Genomic DNA, 20,428 nt, shown 5'->3' on the forward strand with positions numbered 1-20,428 from the left:
TATATATATATAGAAATGCAAGCACATATATAAACACACAGATACACAAACACACATATACATATACAAACACACTGAGACACACACACTCATATACTGATTTTCCTTCTGTCCCGGAAGTGGGACCTCATGGGTATGCAATGCTGTGGAATGCTTTTCCCAGACCACGAGGCCCTGGACTTAGGCCCAGGCCAGCTATGTCTGGCCTCACTGGGAAGCCTTTTCAGATCTCAAGTCTTAAGCTCTTCAACATAACATGACTGCAATGGGGAGAGAAAGAGCCTCAGGGGAAGCCACTTGGCTTCTGAGTGTGGCTAAATAAAGTCCATGCTGGAAAAAATGGAGTGTCATCACAGACAGACAATGGCCGAGACCTCTGCGTGCCCCGTGTTCACACTGGTAAAAGCTCCCCCTGCCTTCTTTTGGGAGAGTTATTTAAATGAACTTCATTTTCCAAGGAGGTGGGATCTAGAAGCTTCCTTTGCTGGGCTCTAGACATCGTGCTGTGCTCCTGGGACTCTGAGCAGCTGCGGGGAGGGCTTGCTTTCCTTGTAGAGTTTCGGTAGTGCTATAGCAGCTGCTGCAGAGGTTTAGCACACGCGGGGAGCCCAGAGCTCGGGGTGGATTCAGGCGGGGGATTTGTCCTCTTTCCTAAGGTGATGGATCCTCCTTGCCTGGCCGGGACACAAAGCCTCAGGTGACTGTCCATCCCAGCTGTAACTGTCAGCTGAAGTTCATTAACCCGGGGAAATCACACGTGTGAGGGGCGGCCATCTTCCAATCCCACCTCAGCCCATTCAGGGGAGAAGGCAATCATGTGACCCACCCCACTGGCCTCTGACAGCGTCCCCAGAGATGAGTCAGACCCTCCCTTTCTCCTACTGGAAAAGTACGACTTAGTCTGGGATCCAGATCCATCGTTTTCCCTCATCCCCATAATTTCAGCTCCTGTTTCCCTCTCTGAGGACTTGAGAACTACAATTTACTGTCACAATTCCAAGTTGTCCTAAGACAACCACAAGCTTGGGTGCACAATTTCCCAAGGAAGTCTGGGAGCTCTTTCCCAGCACTGCCATGGCACGATACTAGCTTCACATTGAGCACTCACAATATTCGGGTGTATTCAGGTGTAGAAGCTCTATTTGAGCTACCACATTTATATCTCTTAACTGAATTTTTATGAGCCACCTAAGTTAAAATGATGCCTGCGACTGAGAAGGTTAAGCAGCCTGTCCATAGTGGCTAACAGCCAATGGATCTGAGACTCTGACACCTGACTCCTCTGATTCTAACTTCCACTTTTACTCCCATAACCTGGGAGGCAGGCAGGTGCTACTGTTTCAGTTAAGGCATCTGAAGCCTTAACTTTCCCTGGCAGTGGTTCTCAGCCCTGGCTGCTCCTCCAATCATCTGGAGAACAGAAATTAAAAGCTACTCCTCAGCCCTATCTTTTATGATTCAGATTTACTAGATCTGGGGAAAGGCCCAAACATTCATATTTTATAAAGCTTCCCAGGGTAATCTAAAAATGCAGCCAGATTTGAAGATGTCTGACAGATCTAACAATTCCTATTCCAAAGCTTAACTAACCCAAATGGTTCACATCACCTCATACTGCAGCAGGTTCAGCTAGGAAGTAGGACCAGCAGCTGGCCCACCCCATAATGCCCCAGGGAGAGCTGCACAAGTTGACTCACTTGTAAAATGGAGAGACTGAAGGTACTAGGGAGATGGCTCAGTGGGTAAGGAGGCTTGCCGCATAAGCACGAGGACCTGGGTTCAAATCCCCAATACCCACATGAAAAGCTGAGCATGTATATGTGCCTGTGACCCTAGCACTGTAGGGGTTAGAGACAGAAGGATCACTGGGACTCGGTAGCCACTAGCCAAGCTCCAGGTTCAGCGAGAGACCTTGTCTTAAGAGAATGAAACCAAGAATGTACAGCCATGTCCTCTCCTGGCCCCCACACTTGTAGGTGTACACACACGTGTGCATATACCACACAGACACAGTCTCTCATCCCCAGCATCTTCACACCTACATGTGCCTCTCCAAAGGAGCCCCTGAAGCCACATTCTGTGTGGATAAGCCAAGATGACAGATAAGCGAGGCATCCTGGGTGATCAGTGTGAGCCACCGGGGTTTGCACTGAGTGTACAGGACCACCCCCAGCATGGAGGAAACTTGGAGAGGAATCTCTTACTACTCAGTTGCCTAATCGTTTCCACTTAACACACAGCGAAAGCAGAACTGTGTGACATGCTCGCCCAGTCTGGGCAAAGGTTCTGCTTTTTCTGGAAGATCTTGGAAAAAGAAAAAAAGAACAAAACTGTCTTTGAGGGAGAGAGAACTTTTTAACCTCTCATCCATTCAATGAGCACCACTGACCCAGTTCTTCAAGGTGGTATGTACATGTGCCCCGCGCTGTGCTGGGACCAAGACAGAGGACACGCTAGAAATCTTTCCCACCTGGAGCAGATTCAGGCTGATGGAACTGGGGAGACGCTGGTGCAAGACCAGCTGGACCCGCATCTGGGTCCTTTTCCTGGATCCTGGCATGCTGTCAGTGTACTGTTTCTATGGCCTGGTAATCCTGTTGGTTCTTAGGCTGAAGAAAACAGCGTGGCTGTGCTGGTTGAGTGAGGTGGTAAACTGTCACTGCTCTGACTGCCTCCATGGTCCCCATTACCACCCTGAGAATGAGATCAGTCCCTGACACAAGGGCTCTTCAGAACAGTGCTGTGACCCCATGCCAGCCTTCTGATGGGTCAGTGACTGTGGTGAATGAGGTGTTAACTATTCTGACCTTGATTCACCTCTGGTAAACCACTAGCTGTAGAGTTCTTGTAGACGGAGGTTTTGTGGGGCTGTTCATTTGCAAAGTAGAGATCAGAGACCTGCCTTAGATCTGCATATAGAGCAAGTTCTTGTGTTTTACTGGCACTGATTAGAATAGCCTAGGTGGGGACCAATGGTTGTGTTGAAGGGTTTAAGTCCTTACCTGTATAAACCACTTCTTGGCAGAGTGTCTACTCTAAATTTGGAAGTTTAAGGTGCCTACAATTCCAGGATGAACCCCTCATGAAGAAAAGAAAACATACTTACTGTATGGGAATCGGGGATACTTTGCCTTCAGGAGGGTTGATTCAGGGTTGCATTGTGTATTAGCCTTTCCCTGACAGGGTACCTATCAGAAATACATTGTTGACAAAATGTAAGGCCCTGTAGTTTGCCCATGAGAAAGTTAGTCCCGTGGCTGCAACCAAAAGATAGTGGATGCTTCCAGAAAGGACCCTGGGTAAAGGAGTCCCCAAGGAAGGCCAGCCTTACAGTGGCCGCTTCTCCCCTACTTTTCTTCTGGGTCACATCCCTCCAACTTTTCCAACTGTAGCTCCTGACCTCTGGCTGGGATTGACCTCTTAGGATGCTGGAAGTGACTGGAGGGCCAGGATAAGGAGAAACCCTGGGACTTCTCTTTCCTCCCTGCTCCAGCATGCGAGGTTGTGGTCTGTGACCCCTGTGGGACCAGTGGGCTTCCAGCCTTGCCAGAACACCTGTCACCCTGCAGCAGCCTCTTCCTTTGCACCCCGGGAGCTGTATGGCCTTCGGCTGTCGTTGATCTTGGGCGACCTTCCTGGTCCCGTGGGCTTTGCTGCCGCCCCATCACCCGTGTATCCTGTTCTATACATTCACGCCTCTCACTCCAGTCTCCACTCATACACTGATTAACTCCGAGTTCTTCGGACAGAGCCATCCCCATCCGAGGCCTGTTTCCTGGTCTGTGAACGAGACTGAAGGAAGTTCTCCCTGAGCTTTCAGTTCAGTCCCCTGGCTGTGGTGACCTGCTTACCAACGGACAGAACAGGGAGATCAGCCTCCCAAACTTGAAACGCTCTTCGCATTTCGGATGTCCTGAGATCACACCTCTTGTTGCTCAGTGTATTCATTCTGACCTGCAGCCCCAAAGCCTTTCTTTAACGTATTGGAACATACGGGATCTGGATAACTCGGAACATATTTTAAACAGTTTTATTCTGAAGAAATAGGTTTAGTCTTTCTTACTCATTTAATCTTCTGGCATACGTTTTATATATATATAAAATGTTCAATATTGTAAGTTTGTTTCCCCCAGAAGTCTTAACACTGATGTTTGGTGATAAGGACTATTTGCTGTCATAGTCCCAATCCTCTGCAGTTAGTTATTGATCTGATTGATTGCTTGGTTGATTTTTTACCCACATGATGATTCCCATAGTATAGTTCCTCCACATGAGCCCCCCCCTTTGCACCCTAGATCATTTTTTTAAATATCTTTTTTATTTATTATTTTTATTTTATATGTAAGTGCACCCATGTCGTGCAGTGCCCACGGAGGACAGAAGATGCTGTTGGATCCCCTGGAACTGGAGTTACAGACAGTTGTTAGCTGCCATGTGGGTGCTGGGATTTGAACCCGGGTCTTCTGCAAGAACAGTCAGTGTTCTTAACCACTGAGCCATCTCTCCAGCCTGCACCCTAGATTATTTTAACTGACCCCCTCTAGCCCCTTAGAAGTCCTTGGGTATCTTGCATGACTGACGTAGGGGAATGTTCGTATGTATGTGGACACGTGGTTTAGGCAGAGAGTTGTTCTGATGCTTTCACATTTTCATTGTACAGAACCCCTCACCCCCCTTCTCCAACCCCACCTCTCTCCCTAAGCCCCTTCCCCACACAGAGGCTTCACAGAGGTACAAGCTGGCTGGGCTGCTCTTGGGCAATCATGGCAGCAAGGCCCAGGGACTTCCGGAGCTTGTGAGCAACTGAAGAGCTTGGAAGCACATGTTGTTGATAGCTGGATCCATGTCAGGAGGGAGACGGCAGGCAGTGACACATTAACTTCCTCGAACTGGACCCTGAGAGGAAGAGCAGAGCCAGCCAGCCATGTGGCCTCCCAGGAGCAGCACAACAGCAGATTAGGGACACTAGATGTGGTTCCAGTCACTGGCTCTATCATGTGCTTACCATGCATGCTTCTAGCAATCAGCATTATACCAAGCTCTGTGTAATCTGTACTGTGATGTATATATGGACATCTTTTACAGATGAGGAAACAAGCCAAGAGCAACAAGCAACTTGACCAATAACAAGCAAGTGGGAAGTGACAGGGCCAGGAAACCCCCTCCCCTGGGCTTGCTGCTTTCAGTCTCTGTACACGTGGTTAAGTTAACTGAGATTTCCAAGCTTCAGTTACCTGGTCTTTTACATCAGGCTGTGTCTGTCTGTCCTTCGGTGCTCTTTCTTATCAATGCACTGAGTTACATTTGGACAACAGAACTCATTAGTCATAAAGAAGAAAATACGTAATTTCAAATAATTTAATTGGATATGCAAAATTTACCTGCACACTTTAGGAGTCTGTCAGGTAGTGGAGGGAAGTGGACTCAGATGGGTCCTCAAAATGCTGAGGGATGTGGAGATGCGTTTGAGAGTCACGGGGGACAGCCAGTGGCAGATTCTAAAATTTTCCCTTCTCTTTCTTTCTTATGTTTCTCTTTTGAGATAGGGTCTTGTTATATAGCCCAGGCTGAACTTGAACTCTATCCTCCATCCTCTGCCTCCTAAGTGCTTGGATTCCAGGTGTTACCACTATACCTAACTAGATAAAAGTTTTCTGAATTCATGTCCCAAGGCCATTGCACTGCCTTCCTAAGTCCCTGAGCCACATGAGTGACACTCCTGTTACTCTGTAGGAAAATGAGAGGGTCTATGGGTGCCTTCAGGACAGCAAGGTCCTGGCTGGAGAGTGTAGGCCCCCATGTGCAGTTACAACCCTCCAGAGCCTGGGTCAGAGAAGATGGTGTTAAAAGTTCCTCTTCTCTGAGATCTGGGGTGTTAGGGACTCTGGGGGTATGTGTGGCAGGAGGTGGGATGAAAGCAGACCCTTCACTGAGCATTAATCAATGGTGATTTTACACTGGGCTTCCAAGATTCCTTACTAGATTCCTTATGCATCTTCTTAACATATTTTTATGTCTTTGCTTTATAAACAGCTCACAGCAGAAAGGAACTAGAGGAAGGCAGCATAAAGCAATAATAAAACATTAATGGCCCCAGAGAGAGTAGAAGTTGGGGGAAAAACAGCTGGTTGGGCAAGCAGTAAAGATGTTTAGACTAGTATTTTCCACTAGTCTGCAAAGTAAGGCCATCTTTCCCCAAGAGAGAAGGGGCCGGGATGGGGGGGGAGGGGGGAGATTGTCCACAAACAGAGACAGAACTAAAAGAAAACAAAAAGGACACGTTACTTAATAAAATATGCCAAGGCTGGTAAACTCCCCCAAGTGTGTCTTCTTCAGGAAGACTTCCTCGAAGCATTCCCCAGGCTCACTAATCCCATCTCTAAGGGCTGATAAACCCCTCTGTAGGTCTCTATAATCTATGGTATCAAAATCGTTTGTTTCGACAGCTGCCTTTATGTTTAATTCTGAGTTGCTCAAGAACAGACATCTGTATCTTTCCCATGAAGAGTCACCTGTGCCCACTGATGCAGAGCAGAGCTTGGGGGATGATTGTTGAACATCCTGCTATGGTACATGGGACTCGGCATACCAGAATACAGGCTGTGAGTGTGGGGCTGGCAAGGCTGCCTGTCCTAGGGGAGCAGCGACCCCATGTTTTCCCTAAAGTCCTTATCTTTGTGACTTCAGCCCTTGTGCTAATATATGCTAAAACTGTCCCTCAGCTTTTTACATTTTCAGGATAATGAACTGGTGCTGGAAGAATGAAAATTACTGGGCTAGGGAGATGGCTCAGTGGGTAAAGCACTTGCCATGCAAGCATGAAGACCCGAGTTTGGATCCCACAAACGCACATAAAGTTGGGTACAATAGCATGGGTCAGTAATCCCTATGGCAAAACAGAGACAGGAGTCTTTGGAAGCTCCCAGCCAGCAAGCTTGGTGTAGACAGCAGCAAACTACAAAAGAGCCCTATTCAGACAAGGTAGAATGTGTGCACACACACACACACACACACAAGTTGGTTCTTTTAAAACAACCAAGGTTGCCTACACCCTAACCCTAGGCAAGCTCTACAAACAGGAACAGTGAAGAGTTAGGAAGCTGAGACTGAGATGACAGCTTTGCTTTTTAGAGAAATGCCTTCACCATGGTAAGTGAACACACCTTTGAGATACGTAACAGATAACACCAGGGGCGGGAGAGATCATGCTTAAATCAAAACCTGGGGCTGGAGAGATGGCTCAGCAGTTAAAAGCACTTGCTGCTTTTTGCAGAAGACTGGGGTTTGGTTGGTTCCCATCACCCACATGGTATCTCACAACTATCCATACTCCAGTTCCAGGGGATCCATCACCCTCTTGCCACCATAGGCATCAGGCATGCACATGGTACATATACATACGTGTAAAATAAATAAATCTTAAATATCCAATTCTCTCTGAGAGGTCAAGCAATGCTCTAGTCTAGTTGTACAGAAAGAGCAGATTTTATTTACAATAGCCTGGGTTCTGTGTGTTAGATAGCCTGAGAGACAGTGTCCAAAATCCATGCTATCACTCTAGTAGGGTTGTAGCTACAGCTTGCTTTTGCCTGCCTAGCAGCTCATGTGCCCTGGCCAGTACAATGCCAAGGGAAAGAATTATTTTTTGCATCTCTGGTTGGCACACACACCTGTCACCTCCTTGCTCTCATCCTCTCTTCTTTCAGAACCAGCAAAATGTACCGTGTCCCCACAGCACCCCCTGAGAACCTAAGATGGGAACAGTTGGGTGTTAGCCTGGTTCAGGGTGTGAGTCTTATTGAAGATCAAGCAAATTCCATGGAAGCCTCTGGTTGCTAAGAAACATGATATCTTTAAATGTCAATCACCGTTCCCCTCAAAATAGCTAAAAAAAATCACCCAGGTTGGAGCTTTGAAAGTGTTATGATGTGCTAGAGTCTTAAAAGCTTGGATTAAGAATCTGATTTCATGATATGCTACTTTTAAAGAGATATAGATTAAAATCCAGGCCTGACTGTTTCCCAGCTGGGTAACCTTGGCTAAGTCACTCTTCTCTGAGCCTCATTTTTCCTCCACTGTTAAAATGGAATGGTGATAGAAGTCCTTGTCACAATTTGAAAAACACAGTTCATTGGAAATACTTACTTGACATCAGATACAAGCACATATCAGAAAGATACTAAAATGGGAAAACATCAAAATATAAATTACCATAGGGGCTCTTGGCCCTCTTTGCTTGTAAATTATTTTATTGTTTGAGGTTGATCTCTATCAGGATCTGTAGGCACTGTCAAGAAGTGATCGAATATCTCAAAATAATGCTTAGGTGTTTAAAAAGGAATTTGGAATTGTTTCCTCATAATCCTTCACTCTATAAAATAACAGTAGCTCAATGTTATTGAATAATATCATCTATCATTAAATATTAAGGACCCAGATTTCTGTCTTAAATGTGATTTAATTTACAAAATGTCACACTGACCCTTATTTGCACAAGTGTTGCAGCTTGGCGGGCGTGCACTAAGCCTTCCAGCATGTGCTGGTGAATAGAGCTTCAGTAACCGGTAAGAATGGATGGCAGGTGTGCCCTCTGCCCTCTGTGAAGGCACGTCTCTGGGACTGGCAGTCATGGCAGCACCTCTATGCTCTGGGAAAATGACTGAATCCCTTCCACTGGTCTTGTCCCTAAGCTCTCTGGGTTTGTCCTCCGGGTGGGGTCTCTCTCATCTGCATCAGGGACACTTCAAAGTCTATCAGCCTCAGACCTGATGCCTTTGTCTTGGTGTTGGCCAGGCATGGTATTAACAAACACTTCTGATCTCCTACTTGGATCAATCTTTGAGGCAACCCCCACCCTCCACTTCCTAAGGAAACCATCCGCAGTGCAAACAATGGGAAAGCAGCTGATTGGAATCCTGGATTGTATTTCAATGGCGGCCAATTTGCCCAGGAACCCTTGGGCAAAGTGACTTCAAGCTCTGTATCTGTAAGTGATATAGTAACACTTTTCACACACTTTTTATATTGGGAAAGACAAGCCATTTAACAAGCCCTCAAAGGCAGCAAGCCCTCGATAACTAAGCCATTGGTGCTGCTGCTGTTAAGTGCAGGATCAGCTTCACAAAACAACCATCAAGTAAACAGAAATTTGAGCCCAGTGAAATGTCTGTACAAGGGGAATCCTGGCTGAAGGTTTAGCATGTTCACATGCAAACATACAGAATACTTTCAAAGGCACGTGCATGATTATCAATACTCATGTTGAAAAAACAAAACAGGATACTTTTAAATATTTATTTTACATTTATAATATGTGTGTATGTGTATCTACGTGTGGGTATGTGCATATAAATGCAGGTACCCAGGGAAGTCAGAGGTGTCAGATCCCCTGGAGATGGAGTTACAGGTAGTTGTGAGCCATCTGAGAACTGAACTTGTATCCCTTGCAAGAGCGGTACCCACTCTTAACTGCTGGGCCATCTCTTTAGCACCTACTACTTTTTGAAACAAGGTTTTTCTCTGTAGTGCAGGTAACCATGAACTCACACCTACCCCAGCCTCCTGAATGCTGGAATTACAACGCTCAACTAAACATTTTTAAAAGGTTTATTTGTCTGCATGTATGTATATACACCATGTGTGCGCAGTACCCACAAAGACCAGAGAGGGTGTCTGATTCCCTGAAATTGGAGTTATAGGCTGTTGTGGGCTGCCAGGTGTGTCCTGGGAACCAAACCCATGTCCTCTCTAAGAACAGCAAGCACTCTTAAACACTAAACCGTCTCTCCTGACTCCTATTTTTAAGTCTTTGGAATACTCTACAAAATTTTTAATTTTACCATAGATTTACCTCCAAACCACTTTCAGCTTGAATTAAAAAAATGAGATTTATGTTTCCCAAATATGCATCTTGGGAAAGGAAGCAGACCCAAAGTAGATGAGGGTGAGAGGGGAAATAAAGTTGTTGTTGTTTCTACAGTTGGGCAACAGTCATACTTTGGAGAGTCAAAGGCAGTTAGAAGGCAAGGATGAGAAACACCAGGAAGGCTCAAAATAAAAAGTAAACAAATTTTAAAAAGGAATTAAACTGACTAGGAAATCTGGAGCTTTCCTGTGGCAATGGAGAGCACCAACAACTCTTGCCTAGAAAGAAAATGAGCCATCAAGTGATAAGCTCATACATTAAATGTCTGAGGAACCATCCTGGAGAGGGAGGAGTTTTCCCATCAAGCACACTGCTCCTCATTAACATACGCAAGAAATGAGATTTGCAATTATGCTATAGAGAAATTACCTTTGAATATTAAAATACAGACACATGAAGCAAACAAACGTATTATAAATCTTCTGAAATGATTAACATCAGATCTGTGGGAGAAAAATCTCAAATATCTTTCAATTCTTTAGTTTTTTAAAATTAGTGCCCTCTGTGTGTGTGTCTGTGTCTGTGTGTGAGTACATGTGTAAGTACATGTGTACATATGCCATGGCATGCATGTGCAGGTCAGAGGATAACATTACCTGTCAGTCTCACTTTTCATGTTGAAACAGAGTCTCTGTTGTTTATTCTCTGACCCACCTGGCTAGCTGGCTACTGAGGATTCTCCTGTCTGCCTCACATCTCTCCATCAGAGGGCTGGGTCTGCAGACACTTGTGCCTGACTTTACATGGGTGCCGGGGATCTGAACTCAGGTCCTCACTTATATGTGGCAAGTGCTTTACCCAATGGAGTCTCCTTAGCCTTATGGTGTTTTTTTCATTTGTTTCGTAGATGGACTATCTGAAAGTCAAAATAGAATCATAGAATCATCTACCATGAGTTATATGAGCAACACTTTCATAAACCTTGCTTTATAACAATGCATTATTAATAATGATACTACAAAAACTCATGAGGTTCTATGTGTGGTATGATTCTAACAGCCACTATGAGAGAAGTATTTTTGGTATTTGTAATATACAGAGGAAAAAAAAAACTGAGGTTCAGAGAGATCCAGAAACTTGCTCAAGGCCAACTAGCTAAGCATAGAGCTGTCTCCCACCCCTGCTTTCCACTGTGTCATGCTGCATGGCCACTTCCTGTCTTGCCTGAACAAACACAGTTCAAGCGAAACACAGAATCATAGGTGACGTGCCATTGCCACGCCTCCCATGTAAACCCTATCATTTCCAAGTCTGAGTTGCAAGTCCTTTGGCTCTGTGTTCCTGTCTGGCCCAGGAAGATGTTTACTTTGAGGTGGACCTTGGTCAGGATGGCTGAGTACCTGCATGTGAACTTGAGACGTAGCCGTTCTTACATGCCCAGCCATGCTGAAACTGAAGGTGTAAACTCATTTGCTTCACGTCACAACTGAAATGGCCTCATCCCTGCTCCCTATCCATGATCTGTTTCAAAGAGGGTGTTAAGGCTACAAGTAGGCTCGTGGAGGTTATAAATAGAACCCTGGGCTGAGGCCAAGTCAGTGTGTTTATGTTTTTGAGTCTCATTGCAACCACTGTTGTAATTATAGACGTGTGGGTGAGGATGGGCACCGATGGACAGTTCCTCCCGTCGCTTCTCTCTTTAAACCCAGCACTGGGGGTGTCTGAGCTGACAGTCCCATCACAGAGTCCCCTGCGCTCAGTCACTCCTGTATCTCCTGGCTAAACTGCAGTGACCAGAGCAGTTAAGTCACTGTATCCCACAGCTACATAGCTTTGGATCACCATTTCCGTGGCCTGTCTTCTTTAGAAGAAGGCCTATAATGTGACATTAAAGAAACATGCTCTTGGCTGGAGAGAGAGTTCAGTGAGTAAAGTGTTGTCTTGTAAGCAGGAGGATCTGAGTTTGATCCCCAGAACCCAAGTAAAAAAGCTGGATGTAGAGGCGAGTGCTTGTAATCCCAGCACTGAGGAGACAGAAACAGGTGGATGCCTGGGTTTAACTGGCCAGCCAACCTAACTGATTTGGCAACGTCCAGACCAGTAAGAGACCCTGTCCCACAAAAGGTTAGTAGTGCCTTAATATCTGAGAAACAACACACACACACACACACACACACACACACACACACACACACAACGCAACCAGTGAAAAAAGACCATCTCAAAAAGCAGGTATTGTACGATGCCAGGGAATGAGGCAAATCCCGGAGAAAAAAAGTACATCCATGGATGCTACGGCTAGGGAACACAGGAAGTTGAAAAGTGATGGTTATGAGTATAAAATGTTATTTTTAAAATATTTTATTATTTGATTTTATGTGTATGAGTGCATTGCATGCATGCATGCATGTAAGCGCACCTGTGTTGTGCAATGCCCTTAGAGGTCAGAAGAGGACATCAAATCCTCTGGAACTGGAGTTACAGACAATTGTTAGCCACCACGTGGGTGCTGGGAATCAAAACCGGGTTCTCTGCAAGAGCAACCAGTGTTCTTAGCCACTGAGCCATCTCTCCAGTCCCTGAGTACCAAATGTTATTTGAAGTTATGGAAGTGTTTTTAAATTGATTGTGGGGATGGATACAGGGCTCTGAGAATGTATTAAAGCCCTTGAATACTGTTCATTGGCTGCATTGCTTGGTAAGAGAATATATCTTCACATACCCAGTTTTTAGATGTCAGAAGTAATACACATAGAGACTGATCCACAGGAAAGTTGAGTGTGGAGATAGCGGTGAGATGGGAGGTATTTTGCCAGAGGGACTGGTGGAGAAGAAGTTGCTCCCAGGAGAGAGTTTTATGCAATTTTACAATTGTAGCTACAGCTCATGTTTTTGTGAAAGGGGCTCTTATATAAAAGACCATAGAGGAAGGTCACAACAAAGTTCCTATAAGCCTGTGTAAAGATTGAGCCTGGACAATGTGGTGATGTCTACTCCTGTGAGAGGATTATAGCTGTAGAAAAATTAACCTGCTTTTCATTCTCTGAAGCCTAGTTAGAAATTGAATCCCACATGATCTTTGGGGGATCACTTGCTCTCCCAAGTGGCAGGATGTGGCGTTTAGTTTTCAATGTCAGCTTGGCATTGCCTAAAATCACCTGGGAAGAGTCTCAGTGAAAGACCATCCAGATCAGGCTGGCCTGTGGTCCTATCTGTGGGGGACCGTCTTGGTTACCTTAATTGATGTGGGAAGATCCAACCTTAAAGCACTATTCCCTTGGTTTGGGTCCTAGACTATAAAAGAGTAGAGAAACTTAATTGAGAAATTTAGTTGAGGACTAAGCATGAATGCACTCATGTCTCTGTGCTCCGGACTGTGCATGTAACGTAACTCAGTGCTTCAAAGTCCACTATGACTTCCCCACCATGATGGGCTCGACTGTGGAACTGCGAGCTAAAATTAACCTTCTCTCCCCTAGGTACTTTTTGTCAGCATGTTTTATCGCAGCAGCAGAAATGAAACGAAGAACACGGTATTCTCTACATTTGCATTTTGTGAAGACCCACTCAAAGGCACTGCAGAGTCTGCCAATCATGGAAGGAGAAAGATAGCTTTGGTTATGGTCGAAGGGAAGCCAACGTCACTCGGGTATTTCTGCAACTGAGAATGAATGAGGAGCCACTGTAACAGGTGCAGTTCTAGACACGGTGACTCAAGGCCACGCAGTACTCCTCATGACCAGTTGTGTTCCATCCTCAGCTGTCTGCCTCACCAGTGCATTACATCTGTGTCTGCCGTGTTTGAAGCATCCTTTCTCCTTCACTATACATGGATAATTCCTACTCCTCAGTAAAGTTGAAGTCTTCTGTGAATTCTTGGGCTACTCTGAGTAGCAATTCATGTGCCCGCCGCACTTTATGGTCCACTATTGAATTTCCTGCACTGTAATGGGATTGTCTTTTAATCAGCCTGTTTCCAGTGGGGCTCATCAGTGTGTCCCCCCAACCCAACTCCTGGATCAGTGCCCAGCGCCTAATGCATAATGAGGAAAAATGAGAGCTGAAAACCTTCACTGCAAAGGAAATTAAGACTAAGAAAACAGGTGCCAATCACATTAACTCTCAGCATCACCCCAGTGAATTGGCTGGCTCACTGAGGATCAGGTAGTGGCTGGTCATTCTGCCCTTCTGCAAGGCCAAGTGCACACCGTGTGCCCCTTAAATGTCTGCTGGGCTGACCAGTTTGGAGTCCTGACTTTCCTATGTTTGGTAGCGTTGCAGCCTACCTTACACATTCTTACTCCTAAGTTGTTTTCGATGCACTGAGTTTAGAACTTCATTTACAAGCTGATCAAAGAATATTGGGGGTCTTGCAGAATGCGGCCCTCTTCACAGCCATGCCATCTTGGGCATGGAAGATCCAGGTAAGTGTCTGAATATGTGATTACACTTTCCTTAATGAGTGAGGACAGAAAAAGAAAGTGCTGAACTGAGCAAAAAGGTCCTATCAATTTAATAAAATGAAGACAAAAATAGAAATCATTAAGTGTGCTAAAAGTGACAGATCTTTGGCCTAAATCAGATACTCAGTGGAGGATGCGATCATGATGTATTTTAATCATAAAGGAAAAGAGCAAATTAAAAATGTGGAGAAGTTCTGGGGCTATGGGGTCAATATAGTATCCAAAAGACACATGTAAAACATAGCATTTCTCTCTCTCTCTCTCTCTCTCTCTCTCTCTCTCTCTCTCTCTCTCCTGTGTGTGTGTGTTCACATGGGTGCGTATTATGTGTGTATGCCTATACGTGAGGCCCAAGGTCAACATCAGGTGTCTTCTTCAATCCCTTGCCACTTTATAATTTTTTGAGACAGGCTCTTTCACTGAATCTAGAACTTGCCAGTTTGGCTGTGGGACTACATATATGTGCATCCATGCCCAATTTTAGGTGGTGTAGAGGATTGAACTCAGGTCCTCATGTTGACAGCAAACACTTTACCAAAGACTGGTTCCTATTTCTAGCCTCCATAATTAGCATTTTGTAATGACTTCTTCAATTCCTGGAACTCTTCCCACCCCTCCAGCAGTGTCGAACTCCACAGCTTGATGACCACCTTCAGTTTCCGTATGTGCTGTGGCTCTGATTCAGCTTGGGTGTGTCTCCTAGGCGTTCCTGTGTTGGAAGCCCAGTATCCGGCATGTCCTGTCTGGAGTGATGGGACCTGTAAGAGTGAAGTGTCCTGTAAAAGGACATTAGGTTACAGGAGCCTGACCTGGGAAACCTCCTGCTGGCTTTGCTGAGGGTTGTTATAAAGCAAGGCCCTCCCATAGACTTGTCTCTTTCTGCATGGAGCTATTTACATTTCCCTTTCTCCATCACATTATGTAGCTGGGGGTGTGGGTTTCACCAGAGATCAAATGGATAGGGATCACCTGATAATGAACTTTCAGCCACCCAAAATATGAACAAAATCAACCTCTTTTCTTTATAAAACATCCTATAGCAGGTACTCTGTCATAGCAACATGGACTAATACAATGTTTTTGAGAATGCATGACATATGTCAAAACAGAAGGTGATTTGTGCCATATTAGAGAGTCTTGAAACATTTTCCATCCCTAAAATTCTTTGGGAGGAATAGCATTTTATCAAGAAACAACAATTGGTGATCCTCTTGGCTCTGCCTCAATCCACTGGCATATGGCCCTCAACATGGGGCAGAAAAGCTGCTTTTGCAGAAGGTGATGGTTAATGCAGAGACCTGTACCTGGTCAAAGTCCTGAAAACAGCTGGCTGATGAGCTCTCAGTTTTAAACAGGACATCTGGACCAACCCCCTCCCTCTCAGGTCCAGGGAGCATCAGGGAAGAGAGGGAACAAAGAATTAAGAGCCAGAGGATGGGGAGGAATGCCAGGAAATGCTGCCCTACAGGCATGGTACTGATGCTGCAACCACAGACACAGCATCACGCCCTCCAGCTTTCAATCAGGGATGGAGGAGGTGCCCATCAGGCCTATCCCTTCCCGAGGAGCTAAAGACAGGTAATGGTTGCTAGAGGACAGAGTGCCATTTTCTCTAGTAGTGTAGCCACTAGGGGACTAGGTGGGAAGAAGGGGTCAGAGAGAAAGGAAGAGCGATACCAGAGGCTAATGGGGTGAATGTAATCACAGTACATCTGTATGTATGACGTGAGGCAGCTAGACAGGACTCCTGACTTTGCTCTCCCCTAGTAATATGCCTGGATGAAGTCACCTAACCCACCAGACTTCACTTTCTTCTGCTGCAAGAAGACAGTAGTAAGACCTACCCACAGACTGGCCAGAGTGCGAGTGAGTGAAGATGTTCATCCCGTGCCTGGAATTTACCATCTTGGAAGAAAGGACAACAGAAAGAAGACTTGGGAGGGTAAATTTGGCCTACTTCACAAACGGTCCACGACCCCACCGGGGCTCTATTAAAAACTCAATTCGGAAACGCAACTTCTGTTACTGCTCTGATCTACCCACTAGGTCATTCCGGTTTCTGCCGGCTTGAGTGGGAGCATTCTATTTATTCACCTAATGACTCCTTCCAACTTAGAGAAGTTGGGAACTGTGACAGCCGCTCCACCCATTGCTGCTTTTATGTCGTGTCCTCTGTACTCAGGAAGGTGTGTCTCCTGTGACACGGCCACATCTGCATGTGAGTTTCCAGCTGTCTGAGCCTCTCAGTACTTAGAAGTCCCAGATTATGAGTCTGCAGTCATGGGGATCAGAAGAGGCTGGACTGGGGGTATGCTGTTAAATCACTGCAGAACCAGGCTACTGTGGGCAGTAAGGCACACGCTGGCCGCCCTGGGCCTCTGGGGCTGGGTTGGATCCTCTCAGTATTGCTGTGTCTTTTTCCATGGATAGCACACATGTCTAAGTTCTTTTTCAAAGTTTCACTAGGGTTTAGTGACACTGCCACCCTCACCAATTCTATTATAAAACACCTTTCAAATGTGTCCCACACATCGGAGGCCAGGCTTCTAAATGCTGACCTCCACTCTCTCAGCCCTGACACTTCCCTGTGTCCCACTGTGACTGCAAGGTCACCAACTGTTCCATCTCACTGGTGCCCCTGAGGCAGGCGATGCTGCAGACCAGTGCCCCGTAGGAAGCTCTGCCTTCCTAAGCACACTTTCCCCCTTTCCCTTGACGGCTCCCTTTCTCGTTTCCTGCTTTGCCTCCTGCCTTAAGTGGGTGGACTAAAAGATCTGTCCTTGCTTTCTGCCCTCACGGGATCCAGCCTCATCCTGTCAGGGTGTTAACGGCCACACATAACCAACTCATGCATTTCTCCTCTTCCGTATCTCAGAGAGTCAAACCACGTGGCCCACTTCATACACTGATCCTTCATCTTGGCCTTTGCTTTCCAGGTTCTCAGTTACCTGTAGCCGATCACTGTGTGAAAATAGTAAATAGAAAATTTGAGAAATAAACAGTTGGAAAATCTTAGGTTGCATACCACAATAGCCTGATGGAATCTTATTGCCCTGCTCTGCTCCCCCTGGGAGGTAAATTGCCCTTGGTCAAACATATCCACATTGAACCATCTCCCCAGCCTGGAAGCTTCCATTTGAGTCCCAGTGCCTCAGCATGCGCTACTCAGAGCAACCTCTCAACACCATGCCAGGTTAGAACACATCCAACACATACTGAAGAGCGAGTGTCATTTGCTGAGAGAGAGTAGAGATCCTGCTAATAGCGTGACCTTTGCCTTGTGCCTCAGCCCCATGCCCTCCAGACTGTGCATCTTAAAGGTCATGGTCATGAGCAGTCCTTATCAATCAAAGCAGCAGGTGGGGAAGGGAAAAATCCTCTTCTGGGATATGGGGAGACATGTGGGTTTCAAAACACTGCAGTTGGTTAAATGAGTAATGCTAATGTGATCCTGCGTAGTAAACACACCCCCACAAAGATCATGATATTAGTTGCATTATCTGGAAAGTAAGCAGGAGCAGCATTTAGCTGCAAGGACAGTGGAGATGTCCATGCTGTAAGCTAAGTTCTGCTGGAGCAGAGAGACCGACACTTCGGGTGGCCTCCTCCTCCCTTCCCCCATGAGAGCAGGCTTTGCCCCCTCTGAGGAAGGGTGTGTGATCTGGGGGAAGGGAAGGGAAGACAGGAACCTGAACACAGAGGAAGAAAACAAAGGCCTTCTTTTCTCAAACAGTCACTGGCTCTGGTTGGGCAAGAGTTTCTCAAGAAATGAGAGTATCCCTCTCAGGAAGCGCACTTCATTGGAGGGCGAGTAATCACCGCGTGCTCGTCAGGGATTGGTTTTTCCCTTCTGTGGTGAACAGATGACCCTGGGCAAGCTTGGATGCCTTCCCCACAAAGCCAGAGAGTCCTCTGGATGAAGCCAGCGCCTGTCTAAACGATTGGCACACGCTGGCTGGTCCCTCCGCATCTCACGATGTGGATGACGCACTATGGCAAGCAAGCAAAGAGGGTCCGCAGCGTCTCCGAGTTTCCACAGAGCCAGACCCACCACCCCAGATGTCTTTTTCCAAACTGAAGTGACTTTCGGAGTCCCCCTCCCCTTCGCTCTGCAGTTTACTTGACTTCACCTCTGCTCTCTGTGGCCTGGCTCATCCCCAGAATCCTGCATCTGAAGGGTTTCTTATCCTCGTTGGAAGCATTAGGGCAGCCAGTTCACTGCAGAGTCCTGGAGCCTTGATGCAGTCAGTGTTTACATGTGGAAGAGAAGTAGTTTATCTAAAGGAAGAATTCTCTAATAGTGAAGGCTCTGGCTTCTCATGGTGAAATTTTTCTTTTCTTTTTACTTTTATTTATTATTTGTATTTTATGTGTATGCGTGTATTGCCTGCATGTAGGTAAGTGCACCCGTGTCATGCAATGCCCGCGGAGGACAGAAGAGGCTATTGGATCTCCTGGGACTAGAGTTATGAGTTATTGTTAGCTGTCATGTGGGTGCTGGGATTCGAACCCGGGTCTTCTGCAAGAACAACCAGTGTTCTGACTAGAGTTATGGACAGCTGTTAGCTGCCATGTGGGTGCTGGGATTCGAACCCAGGTCTTCTTCAAGAACAACCAGTGTTCTTAACCTCTCCAGCCTCTCACGGTGAAATTTTTCATGTGTCTCTAACTCCTACTTGGTGATGACAGGCATGATCCTCATGCCCTGAGTCAAAGTTCAAGCTCAGGAAACAGCTGGCAGCTTTCATCAAGTCTATTGAGGTGCTCTGGTTCAGTTCCTAGTCAAACCCATTTTCCAGAAGCACCACAAAGAGTAAATTATGCCTCAAAGATCCATCCTTGCCCCATGCCCAGAGAGCCTTAGCACTTTCTTGCCTTATCTAGGCCTCTTCCGACAGAGTGGACCCAGACTGACTGAGGAGTGGCTGAAGGCTGAGACTCAAGTCACATGGTAACCTGACAGCAGATGCACACCCTTCGTCCACCACACATTCAGCAGTCATTTACTAAGCTCTAGAGCCCAGCCTGCAAAGCCCCTGCTGTAATGGAGCTAAAAACTGGAAACGAGCTTAGATTATTTCTGTTTATCCCCAAAAGCAGAACTGGGACCTGTGGGTAGCAGATTTCTGTTCTCTACAACTCACAACCAAGTATGGAGTGCGAAGGCACATCTCTCCCTGCAGGATGGCATGCAGTTGCATGGCTGTTGCTGCAGAAGATGCAGGCACAGGCCTGGACCAGCTCTATGGCTTTCAATCATTTCTTAGAAAAGTGGGAAAGAATTTTCAAACAAAAAATCTTACCAGTATTCTAATATAGAAGAGTCGGGTGCACAGGCCTGGACCAGCTCTATAGCTTTCAATCATTTCTTAGAAAAGTGGGGAAGAATTTTCAAACAAAAAATCTTACCAGTATTCTAATATAGAAGAGTCGGGTTATGGCAGCTAAAGGAGGAAAACACCCCTGGATCCCCCTAAACCCCAGACAACCACACCACCCCATCCAAGCATCTTGGGGATCTAAGCAGTAGGGTGTAGGTCCTCACCCAATTCTCCACCCCCTCCTTCTACTTTTTTCCAGGACACAGTCTAGTAAACGAGAGAGAAAAGGCTCCATGCAGTCTCCATGAACGGCGTCCGACAAAGCCCTTAGAGCCACAGACAGGTGCCTTCACTAAGTCATACCTGAAAATCAGTCTGGCTCCTTCTGCTCCACAGTGAGTCCCTTGCCTGGGATCCTGGACCCTAAGAAAAAACCAAAGGGCTCAGAAAGACCAAAAAGACTCTGAAGGAAAAAGACGAAAGACACGGAATGAGAACAGGACGCTCCCAGGTAACAACTCGTCAAGCATAAACTTGGTTCGTTCTTATTGTCTGGAAACCCCAAGTGTATTTACAAGTGGTTGGTTGGTTGGTTTATTAGGAACATAGGTAGGTAGATATGTAGTTGGACTTGTTTGTTTTGTGGTACTTGGGGATCTAACCCAGGCCCTCACATGTACTAGGTAAATGTTTTACCACAGGCTGCACCGCAGCTCACATTCATTATTTTTTAATACAAAGTTTCTACCTTAACACCCTTCAAGGTGTAAGGAGTATGC

General features: G+C 46.1%; 1 long non-coding RNA gene across 4 annotated transcripts in view; it reads left to right on the forward strand.

Moving 5' to 3' along the window:
• Positions 1-20,428, forward strand: part of LOC115071075 — a 66,077-nt gene extending 45,649 nt beyond the window's left edge. For 3 of the 4 annotated variants that reach the window (XR_003850189.1, XR_003850186.1, XR_003850187.1), the window contains 2 exons: positions 13,345-14,289; positions 19,909-20,428. This is a non-coding gene — a long non-coding RNA (uncharacterized LOC115071075). Of the gene's footprint in view, positions 1-13,344; positions 14,290-16,095; positions 16,553-19,908 lie in introns of those variants that run through there. The other variant, XR_003850188.1, reaches the window with a different exon arrangement.

This window comes from Nannospalax galili, unplaced genomic scaffold (assembly GCF_000622305.1).
Source record: "Nannospalax galili isolate Female #2095 unplaced genomic scaffold, S.galili_v1.0 scaffold178, whole genome shotgun sequence".
Taxonomy (NCBI): domain Eukaryota; kingdom Metazoa; phylum Chordata; class Mammalia; order Rodentia; family Spalacidae; genus Nannospalax; species Nannospalax galili.